Consider the following 14,066-nt stretch of genomic DNA (forward strand, 5'->3'; position numbering starts at 1 on the left):
ACATACCCCGCGTGGGGCCATGCCCCGCGGCCAGCTGCGGGCGCCACCTGCGCGGCGGCCGGGCCGCGGTCCGCTGACCCGGCGGCGCCCGCTCACAGGTTGGAGAGCTGCTGGGCGGCCGACGGGCCCTGCAGGCGGATCAGCGCGTCCCGCACGCGCCGGCCGTACTCCGGGTGCGCCTGGCTGAAGTTCTTCACCGCGCGTTGCTGCAACACGGGCCGGGGGTCGACGTTCAGAAGCGGTCGGGTCTGTTATTGACCGGATCGACTGGTCCACTCGCGCCGGCCGGCCGCCGCTGCGGCACAAGAGCGCGCCCGCCGCCGATACTCGATCGAGACAGCGGCGCTGGCTGACGGGGCCGGCCGGCCAGCTGCAGACACGGCCTGTCACCTTCGCTCGGTCGCCGCGTCCCGGCACGGACAGGTGCGTCACGACGGACCGGCAGCCGACCCCCGCCGTGTCATTAGAGACCGACAGCTCTCGAATGACACGGCATGTGACGACTCTAATAGCAATGCCAGCGACTGGCAGCGTCGCCCACCAATCGACGGATCCTCCGCAGGCGGCCGCCACACGCAGCTCGGGCGGCGGCGCTCAGTGTCCCGTCAACTCAGCGTTTTCCTCGTACAACGCCCCCCCCCCCCCCTGCACAGCTCAACTGCGCCCCGACCGAAGACAGTTCGGGTGCTAGCTCATCCGACAGAACGACGCCGTGGTCGCCACCCGCTGCGCGGAAGGCCCTGATAGCCAAATGCATGTCCGTGGGGAAATTCCCCGTACTCTGACAAAGTGGATGGCTGGAGTCACGTACCTCCGCATAACACGCATCATTCTGACGGCAGGTCATCTCGCCGCGTCCCGCCTGCGACTTACGCCCTGCACGAATGCCTCCCCGCGGTCGTCCACGCCGGGCGGACCGCTCCGGCTCCAGCTCCGAGTGGCGTCTTGGCCCTGGCTCCTCCACAGCACCCCGATACATCGCTCAAAACGCGTCGCTTCCGTTCAGAAGTCATTGACGGCCGGTCTTTTGACCGTCAGCGGCGGCGTATGGACGCTGCGATCAATACGCCTCCGGCGAGGCCGTGCGATTGGCGAGGAGCCGGTTAATCCCTGACCGGTGCGGCGCACGTCCACCGCCGTCCCCACCCCGCTGCCTGACCTCAGTGCCCTCAGCCGCCGCCGCCGCCGCCGCGCGCGCGCGCGTGCTTCGGGGGGGGGGAGTGGCCGGACACTACAAGCAGTTCCCCCCTCCCCGGACGACGCAGGCCGATGCGGACGTCCAGAGAGTGAGGCGTGTACGGCGCAGCGGTGGCAGATAATGACGCCGTAATTGGGCAGGGTCTGAAGTTGAAACGAGGTGAACCTGAAGTCCGTAAAGTATTTGGTCCGGATAGCAATTTGGACGACAGGACAGAATAGAAAGGAATGTGAAAGTCACCTCCAGAAAATTTTACGCGGGGTACGATACCCGGAGAGGAGCCAGCGTCGATGTCAACCAGTTCGCTCTCACCGGTGTTGGCACTGGCCACGCAGAGCAGCGCCTGGCCCATGGGATTTGAAGGTCTCGTCTGAACCAAGGAACGATTCTGGCAGGTCCGGCCCTTTTCTCGCTTAGTTTGTGTAAAACGGGAAATCCCTGTGATCAGGGGTGCCTTTTTGTAATTTCGGGGGAACTGAGCCCCCCACGCTGACTGCACAAGGCTGTGACTTTACGAGCAATATATATATATATATATATATATATATATATATATATATATATATATATATATATATATATACTGGGCTGATCAAATGCGGCAAGTGGCTGAGCTGCTGGTAAGCCACGTACTAAACGCATCACTCTCTACATCGTTATCATGTATCACATATCGCAATAATATCTGCTTCAAATGGGAAACTGTTTCTAAACATGGGAACCATTTTGGAACCAGGCCAAGGTTTAAAAAAAAATTTTGACATGAGCAATGCTAATAAAAATAACCGAAACCCAGGGACAAATCAGAAAGAGCTCAGCCCCTACCCCCCCCCCCCCCCCTCACCCCCCCCCCCCCCCCCCCCCCCCCCACCTACAGATGACGCAACACTATCAAGGTGATACCTGCGTGATGCCTGCCTGGGATGACTCTATGATGAAAACAAGCTGCGGGAATGTAACAGTCAGATTCGTATGCGGACAACCTCGTCCATCGTGTTCATCATTATTCATCAGATCTAAATCTCATTTCGCACAAGGCCACCAAACCCCGCGCTTTTACACAGCACCGCATAAGCATCCTTGCGGGGTACAAGTTTCTTCAACACATCCTTATCAGAATAGCCAAACAAAATTAAAACATCACAACGTTCGTTCGTAGTAAGATTTTCAGACGGTAATATTTAACCAGCTTTCACTAGAATGATGAACGAAATGCTTTCTCACCACGTTTTAGGTGGCATTTGTATCCCAAGGCACGGCTAGTACCAACCCGACTATCTGGGCCAGTTGCCACCTGACAGTCAGCGACGAGTCACAAAGCACGGTCTCTGGAACGCGAGCTGGCGTGTCGGTGAATATGACGGCCGATACGCGTTGCCAGATGAGGCAAGGACCAGAGGGCCACATTGGTCTCTGGAACGCGAGCAGGCGTGTCGGTGAATATGACGGCCGATGCGCGCTGCCAGATGAGGCAAGGACCAGAGGGCCACATTGGTCTCTGGAACGCGAGCAGGCGTGTCGGTGAATATGATGGCCGATACGCGCTGGCGGGTGAGGCAAGGACCAGAGAGCCACATTGGTCTCTGGAACGCGAGCTGGCGTCGGTCGGTGAATATGACGGCCGATGCGCGCTGCCAGATGAGGCAAGGACCAGAGGGCCACATTGGTCCTCTGGAACGCGAGCAGGCGTGTCGGTGAATATGATCGGCCGATAAGCGCTGCCGGGTGAGGCAAGGGACCAGAGAGCCACATTGGTCTCTGGAACGCGAGCTGGGCGTGTCGGTGAATATGACGGCCGATACGCGCTGCCAGATGAGGCAAGGCCAGAGGGCCACATTGGGTCCCTGGAACGCGAGCAGGCGTGTCGGTGAATATGACGGCCGATACGCGCTGCCAGATGAGGCAAGGACCAGGGGCCACATTGGTCTCTGGAACGCGAGCTGGTCGTGTCGGTGAATATGACGGCCGATACGCGCTGCCAGATGAGGCAAGGACCAGAGGGCCACATTGGTCCCTGGAACGCGAGCAGGCGTGTCGGTGAATATGACGGGCCGATACGCGCTGCCAGATGAGGCAAGGACCAGAGGGCCACATTGGTCCCTGGAAACGCGAGCAGGCGTGTCGGTTGAATATGATGGCCGATACGCGCTGCCGGATGAGGCAAGGACCAGATAGCCACATTGGTCTCTGGAACGCGAGCTGGCGTGTCGGTTGAATATGAATGGCCGAATGCGCACTGCCAGATGAGGCAAGGACCAGAGGGCCGCATTTTCTTTACTGCAGATGCCAGTTTATATGGCAACATAGAAGTCAATGAGGCTATCCTGCCATGGAAGATAAGGTGGACAACATTTCCATGAAATTGATGCTCTCGGTATATCAAAGAGGATATCCGCGGTCTTTTAGGACTGGGTCTCCAGGACAATCTTCTCTCGTACGGAGATGGGTTTGTACTGACAAAAATTGGGAAAGGCAATGGGGAACCCATGCGCTCTTCCCCCTGGCGATAATACTTTTAGACCAATTTGAAACGAAGGCCCTGGCCGCCACGGCCAGGGCCTTCGGCCAGGTGATGGGATCAGGTAAGGCAAGATGAGGCAAGGATCATGTGATATATATCCTACCAGACGAGCCAAGGGACGTGGCACTAACCAGCCCAAAACACTCACAAATGAAACCTGTACCAACTCGGGCCGATTACACCACTGTGCTTAAATAGCACGATTTAGAAATACGCAGCCTTGCAACTTTGTTGCTTGTACATGGGATCCTTTCATTTCGATCGTTTGCGTGAAGCATCCATCTCAGGCGAAGTGGCTGTGCATCATGCAAAGCTACGACAAGCCAAGCTGGGTAGGCATTGTCAATATCACAAGCCCAAAGCATAAACGTTGTCCTTTCTACACTAAGGTCATATATTTTGGTTACGTAATTTCAGTGGCTGTGTGTGGCTTATGGGACCAGTGGTGGCGGCTGCTCATGAGCTGGAGTTCACAGAAGCCACGACACAGAAGCCCTTGGACCTACCCACCCAATAGTTCACCACTAACACTCGCCCCGCCAGACTGTCCGCGACGCATACCGGCAATCAGAAACATCGAGCATCGGAAACTAGGGTAGGATTCCACAAGTATAATTACACCACTACCCGCGCGAACGTTTACCGTACACCGGTCCCCAACGCGCATAACCGACGAGCGGTTTCCAAGTTGGTAGCCCTCGCCCTACGGTCCCCTGCGGAGTCTTTTCAGGTCTACCCTCCGGGGAGGTCGCTCAGGCTAACCAGATCACAGGCTCGTAAGATCTTGAATACCAGAGTCACGCCGAAAACCGCCCTTCAGGAAAAAAACGCCCTTCGTCCGTTCAAAACGGCATCAGACAGACGTGCCTCACCAATACGGAATGTAACCTCTGCCAGGTCAAATCCTTTCAAATGGGGTCAATTTGGCACTTATAGACCTACCATCACGTCAAGAACTAAGCACCGGTCCGGCAAATCTTTCCGAGACGGGCTTTGAATAGATCTTGAGAAAAATTTATCATTGCACCAGTGGATTGTCGCCGCATGTGACCCTGAAACATGTCATATCACGTAAAAGGGCTCTGAGTGCGCTTGTTGCATTGGCCGACAGCTACATCACTATCCAAAAAGTCGTATTGATGGAGGAAAGCTGGGTGCGAAGGACTTCCAAAGCTTGATATATATATATATATATAATAGAGATATAATGGATGATATATATTATATATAAAATATATATATATAAACAATAAATAAGAAACATAAAACAGCTATATATATACATTATATGTATCTATATCATATATATATATATATATATATCTATATATATATATATACATATATATATATATATATAGTATATATATATATCATATATGTATATATATACATATATATACATATATACATATATTATATGGTATATATATATATATATATATATATATATATATATACATATAATTAAGGTTTAACACTCGCACGTCGAAACGACTCCAAATGGCCCAATTTGTTCACAAATGTTGAAGCTTTATGTATTTTGACCAGAATGATCTGAACTTCCAACAGTCAGCAAAAGGGTAGTAATGCACTTCCGAGTTATAAAAGTAAGATGATTCTAGAAAACCTTTCTGAAGTGTGTTTACGGCGAGAATTGGGCGATGTTTATCACTTCGGGTTGAAGAAGAAGAACCAAAATGACTACGAGACAGGGTCACAGAACATGCACCGTGGAGATCAGAAAGACGAAATTTCTTCGACCTGTGTACAAAATTATGTTCATACAGGTAACCAACATTTCGACACCGCGCTCAAAGCCATCTACAGGTTATTCTGGAAAAACTTGCGAGTCTTTCAAAAGAACCCTCCTTCCCTCCCCGCCCTCCCGCCCACCCCCCCCACCTCTTAGGGCAACGGTTAGAACATGACCGGGCAGAGTCCAGAGTTTCGCCCATCGCACGTGTCCGAATCGCATTTCATTCCAAGCACGCATTCTTAGGTATCAACCTCGTGTCTACAGCGCTTCGTGTGCGCAAAGCTTCACACACGCAATTATTTTCATAAACATTTATTTGTATCACATCTTGGTACATGCAATCTGCCGTACCGTTTTCATCAGACATACTTGACATTGTTTCCCACTTATTCATACACGCATTTCTCCTGGGCCTCATTTATTCGGACGGTGTGACATGTGGCCCTTGCCTTCGAGTCAAATTTTCCTGCTCACGCAATTTTTCGAGTCTCACTTTTGTAAATACATTTATTCATATAGCACGACTACGCGTGCTCTCCCACTGAATGACTTCTCGCACAGACTGCATAGTGCTGTGTCGCGTGGAAAGGAACGCGCATTCCGCCGGATTGACCAGCATTGGAACGAGACGTAAATTTCGATCAGAATGTATGCGCCTGCTCCAACGCTGTGGTCTCCATTGCACATGCTTGGGCAGAATGCGGATAGGCCGGCTCGTGTTTCCACCACCATTCGCCCATCTTATAAGGGTTAGATTATCGACCCATGCAGCTGCTGTGGTCGCTGGCGTTGCGGCAGTGCGGCCCAGGCCGTGACCGAGTTTTCAGTCCGATCCGATTTAGGATGTCTAGCGAACTGGGCAATGTGATCATCACATGTTCTACCGTCTGCTGTGGCGTTTGCCGCTGACCTCCCTCCCTCTATAGTTATTGCCTTTTTAACGAGAGTCTCCGCGCTTCATTAAACAGGCACCACGTAACTAAAAAACGGTTCGCCATCTGGGAAGGGGGACGGGGGGGGGGGGGGGGAGTCGGCGCCACCAGTCGCCGAGCGTATGTTAAATCAACCATTTCTCCAGCCACCGTGCTCATTCTCAGCCCAGTTCGCATTCGTGACTACCTACATTTCGCCTCTTCTCCAATATATGGGCCAAGGAACTCGGTCAAGTTTCATTATGATACCGGATAGGAAGATTTGCACACGAATTTTGCACATATGCCGAAATGCAAGATAAATTAACGTTCATAAATAGTTGCGGCAGCAAGAGATACTCACATGAAGTGATAAAAGCCCGCACACAAGAAATAAGCGAACAAAAAGACGTAATACGAAAAATTGCTTGTACATGTGAGCTCGTTGCGCAAAACGACATGTGATAGTTCAGGGAATACGAAGAGGACAAATACGAGCTCTTGCGTAGCATGGTTTGACGTTGTCATTGGGACTTCGATTGACACTCAGCTGCAGAGGCTAATGACATTAGCTTTTCTCACCCTGGCAGGAAGGGCGGGCACCACGTTGCGTATCTCTGTTTTCCCAGATGCGCGGCTTAACCAATGCACTGCCAGTGCCCTACTGCTTTTGCAATGCGAAATTTGTCAGTACGCTTTTTCCCACACGAAGTAGGCGTTAAGACGTTTTTGCGCACAACGAGCTACAAGGCGTAGTTGCGCCATGAAGCCTACTTAATGCTGACAGGTGCAGCGATGGATTATTGTTGTTGCCATTACGGCTTTACGACGCGTCCACCTGCTGAGGCTACACGGCGTCTCCTACCCTCACTCTGGCAGGAGGTGGGCATCGCGAGGAATCGAATTCCTGAACCTCTGGCCTTCCAGACACGCAGAGGTTAACACAGACGCGTTAACCACTACACTACCGGCACCCGTGAAGTAATGATTGCTCGTGGCAAAGACTTCAAGAAAAAAATCGTCTGGTGTCATGCAACAAATAGCACTTATGGTCAGTGAACGTAAGCATTCGTAACACAGAGCATCACACACGTTACAAAGTCAGTTGTCTGCATGGTTTACATCGCTTGCTTTAGTGTCGTAGCCTAAGTGCTAGAAAAAACAAACGGATGAGCAACTTGAAGCAATCCGCTATTGTCAGTCATGCAAAGGGTATTTGCCAACTTACGCCCAATGAAACATATTGCGCATGTGATTTCGTCGGCCACTCAGCACGCCTCGACACGCCCAGGCTCGGTCCGCTGCCGTGCTCAGCTCACCTGGAGGACATCTGTGCGTCCTTCAGGTGGCCGGCGATGTTGTTGACCAGGCGCTCCCTCTCCGCTCGTTCAGACCTTGTTCCAGAAGACGGTTTACCTGGAAAGCGCGCCCGGTCATCACGGAGCCACGCGGGGACATGCACGGGGCGCGGCTAACCAGGCAGGTACGGTCCAGCGTGGCTGAGAAACTGTCCGTCGCGCTGAGGAACTGTCCAGCGCGGCTGAGGAACTGTCCAGTGAGGCTGAGCAACTGCCCCAGCGCTGCTGACGAGGCGGGCACGATCAGCGCGACTGAGGAACTATCCAGCGCAGCTGAGGAATCTCCATCCCAGCGCGGCTGGAGCACTGTGCAACGAGGCTGAGGCACCGTTCAAAGCCCATCAGAACCACTATTATTTTTGTAAGCATTCTAACGCGGAACCGGTGGGTTGGCATCAGTGCTACGGCCCACTTGCCTTTGGAAGCACAACCTACGAATTGCGTAATGAAAACGGCTCAGCAATGCCAGGCCTGGCGTTTTACTCAACTACAGACGAGCCTGGGTAAAAGACAAAGCAATGTAACGGTTGCTTAACTGTAACCTGTCTGAGCTCTAGCCGCAATGGGGTAAAGCCCTGCGGCCCATCACAATTTTTTTTTCATAAATCAATTCAGTTCCAGTTTCTTGTACCCCATGCAAATACTGGTACTTCTTTCAAAGTGCTGTTCAAAAGCGACCTACGTCCTGAAGTTTTCCGCACGGCTCTGGCGCGACTCTAGCGCCGTCGAACATGCCACCCGAAACGGCCACATCCGCCTCCCGAACTGCCGATCGCTGCACGTCCAACATCAGGTACGGCTTGGTCATTGCTGGGCGCCACCCAGTGGAGTGCGCCACTAGTGGAGCGGTATAGCTTTCCCAGCCCAATGTTTTAGCAGCTTTCCCCACTAGCAATCATGAGAGGTGTCAGGACGAAAGGCACTACTAATGGAGCAGGATAGCTTTCCCAGCCTCATGTTTTAGCAGCCTTTCCCACTAGCAATAATGAGAGGTGTCAGGACGAAAGGCACCACTATTGGAGCAGTATAGCCTTCCCAGCCTACTGTTTTAGCACCCCTCCCCACTAGCAATCATGAGAGGTGTCAGGACGAAAGGCGCCACTAATGGAGCGGTATAGCTTTCCCAGCCTACTGTTTTAGGAGCCTTCCCCACTAGCAATCATGAGAGGTGTCAGGACGAAAGGCACACTCCATCACACAAGGATGTTAGGCAGGCTGCACGCTAAACTTGAAGAAGCCTCAGGTGACAAAAATAGCTAGCTTTAAATAGACAACTAGTGACATGCGGTACGCTGGAAGACAATAAGATCACACTCGCTCTGGCCATTATACCAAAGGTTTTAAACCTTTAACCTGAAGCATTACCCAATCTGGAAGCGTTCAACGTAACAAATGAAAAATAGTGGTGGCAAACGTGAATGCGCGTATGAGGGATGGAGTATGTTACGCCGCAGGTATGCTTTTCTACAATCTACAATGTTATTCCCGTTTGTTTGGAGCCGGCGATTTGATTCAGCGCCTGATTTTCCTTTCATCATTCTACATCGCCAATAGGAGGCGTTTTAAGCCGAAACAGTTTTGCCAGTATGTCCTGATCACTCCCTTTGCGGCAGCTCATGGCCCGTCACGGCAGTTCACGCCTCATCATAGCAGCTCAAGTCTCGTCACGGCGGCTCACGCCCCGTCACGGCGGCTCACGCCCCGTCACGGCAGCTCACGCCCCGTCATGGCAGTTCACGCCTCATCACGGCAGCTCACGTCCCGTCATGGCAGCTCACGCCCCGTCATGGCAGCTCACGCCCTGTCACGGCAGCTCACGGTCCGTCATGGCAGCTCACGCCCCGTCACGGCAGCTCACGTCCCGTCATGGCAGCTCACGCCCCGTCAAGGCAGCTCACGGCCCGTCACGGCAGCTCAAGTCCCATCAGATCAGCTGGCGTCTAATCCGAGCAGCTAACATCCCGCCAAATCAAGTCACGCCCGCCGAAAACACATGACGCCGTGGTGAGCCGGTTACCTGGGAGAAGTTGTCGTCGTGGCCCGTCTCGTACCGGCGTACATCTCCGGAGGCCGGGAACGAGCTGCACGCGTGCTGGGTGTCCTCCACGGGACCGCTGCGACGCAGGGGTCGGGCGGAGCGTCAGGGCGCCGGCGGGCGCGGGGAGGATGGGACGACCGCACACGCGGTATCGGGCCGGGTCCAGATGTGGACATGGGCGGACCGCAGCGACGCAGGGGTCGGGCGGAGCGTCAGGGCGCCGGCGAGCGCGGGGCGGATGGGACGACCGCACACGCGGTATCGGGCCGGGCCCAGATGTGGACATGGGCGGACCGTAGCGGCGGGCAGATCTGCCTGAGCTCATCACAACTAAAGGACATCACACCTTGTGGGCCGCCAAGTAGGACATCACACCTTGTAAGGCGCCATGTATGACATCACACCCTAGGATACCTTTGCTGCACCTGTCACAGCGCGTTACATTTGAGATGTAAAAGCCACACATGATATGAACAGAAATTCGGATAAGGCAATGAAATACCGAAGATTGATATTGCTTTTAGGATTCATCGCGAAACCCGTACGGCAAAAATCAATGACCTACTCTGAGAAAGCAGAGCGAGCGAATCAACGCGAAAGCCACCGTGACAAAATCAAACCAACGAGGGTATGTATGAAAACACACAAACACATGTATGAAAAACAGCAGCTCATTTTCTACCTTGAGAGCGTAAGAATCAGGGTTGCTGCTGACGGGATGCGTGAGATTCGGGATCTCACCTGAAGCTGTTGGGGAAGTAGTTGGGCGCCCCGTCCTGGTTGTCCATGCACATGGGTCCGTCGCGCTGGTAGTTCTTGACGCGCACGCGGTACGGGCAGTTGACCGGGATGGACAGGTAGTTGGGCCCCAGCCGGTGCCGGTGCGTGTCGTTGTAAGAGAACAGGCGACCCTGGCGCATTGGGACCAGCGGTCAGCGCGAGCGCAGCGGAGCAGCAGTGGCGCTCAGGCCAGGCGCGAGGCGGCGCTCGAAGCCGGCGCAGAGGGACGGCGGCGACGCCGAGAGCGGGAACAGCGCGGTGGGAGCTGCGGTCGAGGCTGAGCCGATTCAGAGGACAGGGGCGGGCCGCCCGCGTCGCAGGCGTGTCAGGCAAGCCTCTGCAGGAGGCGGGCACCCAGCTACCAACAGCGGATTCCAGCACACGGGCTCAAGATTACGCCATCCAAGGATCTTGTGAGATCTGAGATTAACACTTGGGATCTTGGCACGCCAGTTAGAGTGTGCCAGGTTGGTTCTGACTGCACCCGTGAAGCGCCTCTGTAGCCAGTCCTGTCGCCAGTCTCACCAGTCGGCAGGACCATTCAGGGCACCTCCGCTGTTCCAGGAGACCAACCACATCAGCCCGACAATCTCATAGCATTCCGCGCGCTTCGTTGAATTTCCACAGCCTTCACAGGAATGTAGACTCCATCTTTGTCGGCCAATTTCCTCCAGTAAATTGGAACTCTGCGGCGATAAGGCTTGGCACGCGCGTCACCCTAATCGGCCGTACTGGCTCAGCCCAGGTGAGGCCGCAGCTGCACCGCCGGGCAGCGACGGCGGGCCCCGAGCGAGCACTGATAGCGGGCGCTGATACCGGACCAGATCATGACCGGGTGGGCTCGTACGCGGCTGCGGGCGAGCGACAGACCGCGACCGGCCGCACGACAGCCGGCACAGACGCCGCCGCCGGCCGTGCCTCCGCAGAGGCCCGGGCGGCGGCGAGGCCGGCTGTCAGGCGGCTGCAGTGCCGGCGCCGGGCCAGGCGCGAGCTCGGACGTACCTGCAGCATCTTGTCCGGGCTGGCCTCGATACCCGGCGGCATGTTGGCCGGACAGAAGGCCAGCTGCTCCACCTCGGCGAAGTAGTTCTTGGGGTTCCTGTTGAGCACCAGCTTGCCGACGGGGATCAGCGGGTAGTCGCCGTGCGGCCAGACCTGTGGATTGGCATTTTGCTTAGTCGAAAATACGATGGTGATTCAACAGCGTACCAAGTCATGCTGTTGTAAAACTGCATAGTCAAAAATAACAGACATCACATACCAGCTATCACAACGAAGCTCGTGTGATAGCAGCACTGAAAGCATCACAGCCCAGAATGCAGACCCAGAAGCGTAGAGCAACACACCACGTAAACCAACGCGACGGGGGCCGAGATGCTATCGAGATACCTTGGTAACATCGAACGGGTTGAAAGGCGACGCTTCCGCCTCCTCAAACGTCATGATCTGCACGAAGAAGCTCCAAGTGGGGAAGTTGCCGTCGGCGATGGCGTTGTAGAGCTCCTTGATGCCGTAGTCGGGGTTGGCGCCGGACAGTTCGGCCGCCCGCTCCACCGGCAGGCACTTGATCTTCTGGTCCGTCTGCCGGCGACCACCACACAGTCGTCGCTCCAGGACCGGCCGCAGGTACCGGCGGGGGCGCGGGGGAGGGCGACGGCCGGCGCCCGCGCTGACCGACGAGGGTTGGAGGGACGCAGGGGCTAACCCGCCGCCCCGCTGGGGAGCTTGCCACATAGCGCTGGGGTAAAGAACTCAGCATATCTATATTTATTATGACATAGCATGCTCCGGTAGCTTGGGACATGCTTGATTATTAAGGGGATGCGGTATACTATTGCTTTTTATGCCTAGACCAATTGTTTATCAACGGAGCAGCCATCGCTGCAGTGAAGAGTTATACTATGGCCAGTCCTTGAAGGCGACAATCCGGTCAAGTGCAATGCCGGCCTCGCATCAGCACCTTTTCTAAGCCAACTCAGCCGATACGACGACGGCCGCTTCTTCTGGGTTACGAGTGCCTCCGGAAGTCCACTGGACGTAAGCTGACACTGTGCCTTTGTTATGTTAATATATATTTCTATAATTAATATTACTTATATATGTAAATTATTAATATCAATATCAATTATAATTGTGTGTGTGTCGTTGAGGGTTCACGACGCACTCAGCTGGCGAGGCTATATGGCGTCGCCTGCCTCTCACGCTGGCAGGAAGGGCAACGCGGGGAATCGAACCTCGTACCGGTTTCCCTATGAATTATAATTAATATCATTAGTAAATTTATGTTGTGTGATGCAACTGAATGTTATGGCTTTCAACACGGCATTGTGACGGTGATGGCACAGCCAAGTTGGCCGCCGACACCCTGTTAAGCAGCCATCACAGGGATTGTGGTGTTGGCAGAGCTACCTATACGTTGACAGCAGCACCAGACCGATCTCCACCAGTAAGCTTGTCCGCCGCCTGTCATACCAGTCTGCGATAAAGACACGGTTTCATCTCGATAAGGCATTTGGTATTCATCCCTGGCGTTGATAATCTTCACAAATGTTACCCTGATTGTGTGTGCCAACGCTTGGCCGTCAGTGTGCTGGCTTCTGACTAATGTGAGAAACAGTGTAGCGACGCGTCGTGAAAGCCCACTGCTGTGTGGGATGCTCTCTTCGAATTATGTGCATCGCATATATAGCGATATAAGAGAGTAAGAACGTATATGACGCCCGACCACGCTACCAATCACCAACAGATCGATGAGTTTGCGTGAACATCGAAGCAACGCAAGACTCTAAGCCTGGGTTTGGGGAGCACCCAGATCAGGACACGCGCAAGTCTGCTGCTAAAGTCGCAGTGATATGACGAAAAATAAACTTCAACTAGCAGCACCCAGAAAAAATATGTCGCTGACGTCAGCCAACCTCGAGCGCTCCCCGAACGTCACGCTCATCTGACGATGCCCCTCCCCCCCCCTCCCCCGCTCCGTTCATAGCGAGCTTCAGATATACAAACACGGAACGATATTCTGCGCCAGCGATGCCGTCCAAAGACGTAACATGTCAGTCACGCGTCAGTGGCCGAGGGCATCTGAAGGTCAGGTGCTCAGACAGCGGTTGCCAGGCAGCTGGTCTGGCACAGAGCGCGAACACCGCGACGGATGAGACGCCGGGCCAGAGAGCCTGCTGACCTTGTAGTGAAACTTGCAGTACACGGCCTGGCACTTGTCGTTGACCAGCTTGAAGGCGTGCGAGCCGTAGCCGTTCATGTGGCGGTAGCCGTCGGGATGCCACGGTCCGAGAACAGGAACGACACCTGGTGCGTGCTCTCGGGCCGGAGCGTGATGAAGTCCCAGAACATGTCCGGGTCCTGCCGGCAGCGCCGCCGCGCGAGATCTGTCACCGCTGGCGGGCTCCAACAGCGGTCGGCAATGACGATCGGACAGAACATGTGTCCGGCCAGATCTATGCTTCAGCAGGCTTGATATTCTGGAACGGCTAAGGTGCAAAA

At 54.3% G+C, this 14,066-nt stretch overlaps 1 pseudogene; it reads right to left on the minus strand.

Annotated features, from left to right (window-relative positions):
* Positions 1-92: 92 nt before the first annotated feature.
* On the minus strand, positions 93-13,931 carry LOC119108286 (catalase-like; annotated as a pseudogene).
* Positions 13,932-14,066: the final 135 nt, after the last annotated feature.

The sequence above is a fragment of the Pollicipes pollicipes genome, unplaced genomic scaffold (assembly GCF_011947565.3).
Source record: "Pollicipes pollicipes isolate AB1234 unplaced genomic scaffold, Ppol_2.1 Scaffold_6686;HRSCAF=7923_pilon_pilon_pilon, whole genome shotgun sequence".
In the NCBI taxonomy this organism is placed as follows: domain Eukaryota; kingdom Metazoa; phylum Arthropoda; class Thecostraca; order Pollicipedomorpha; family Pollicipedidae; genus Pollicipes; species Pollicipes pollicipes.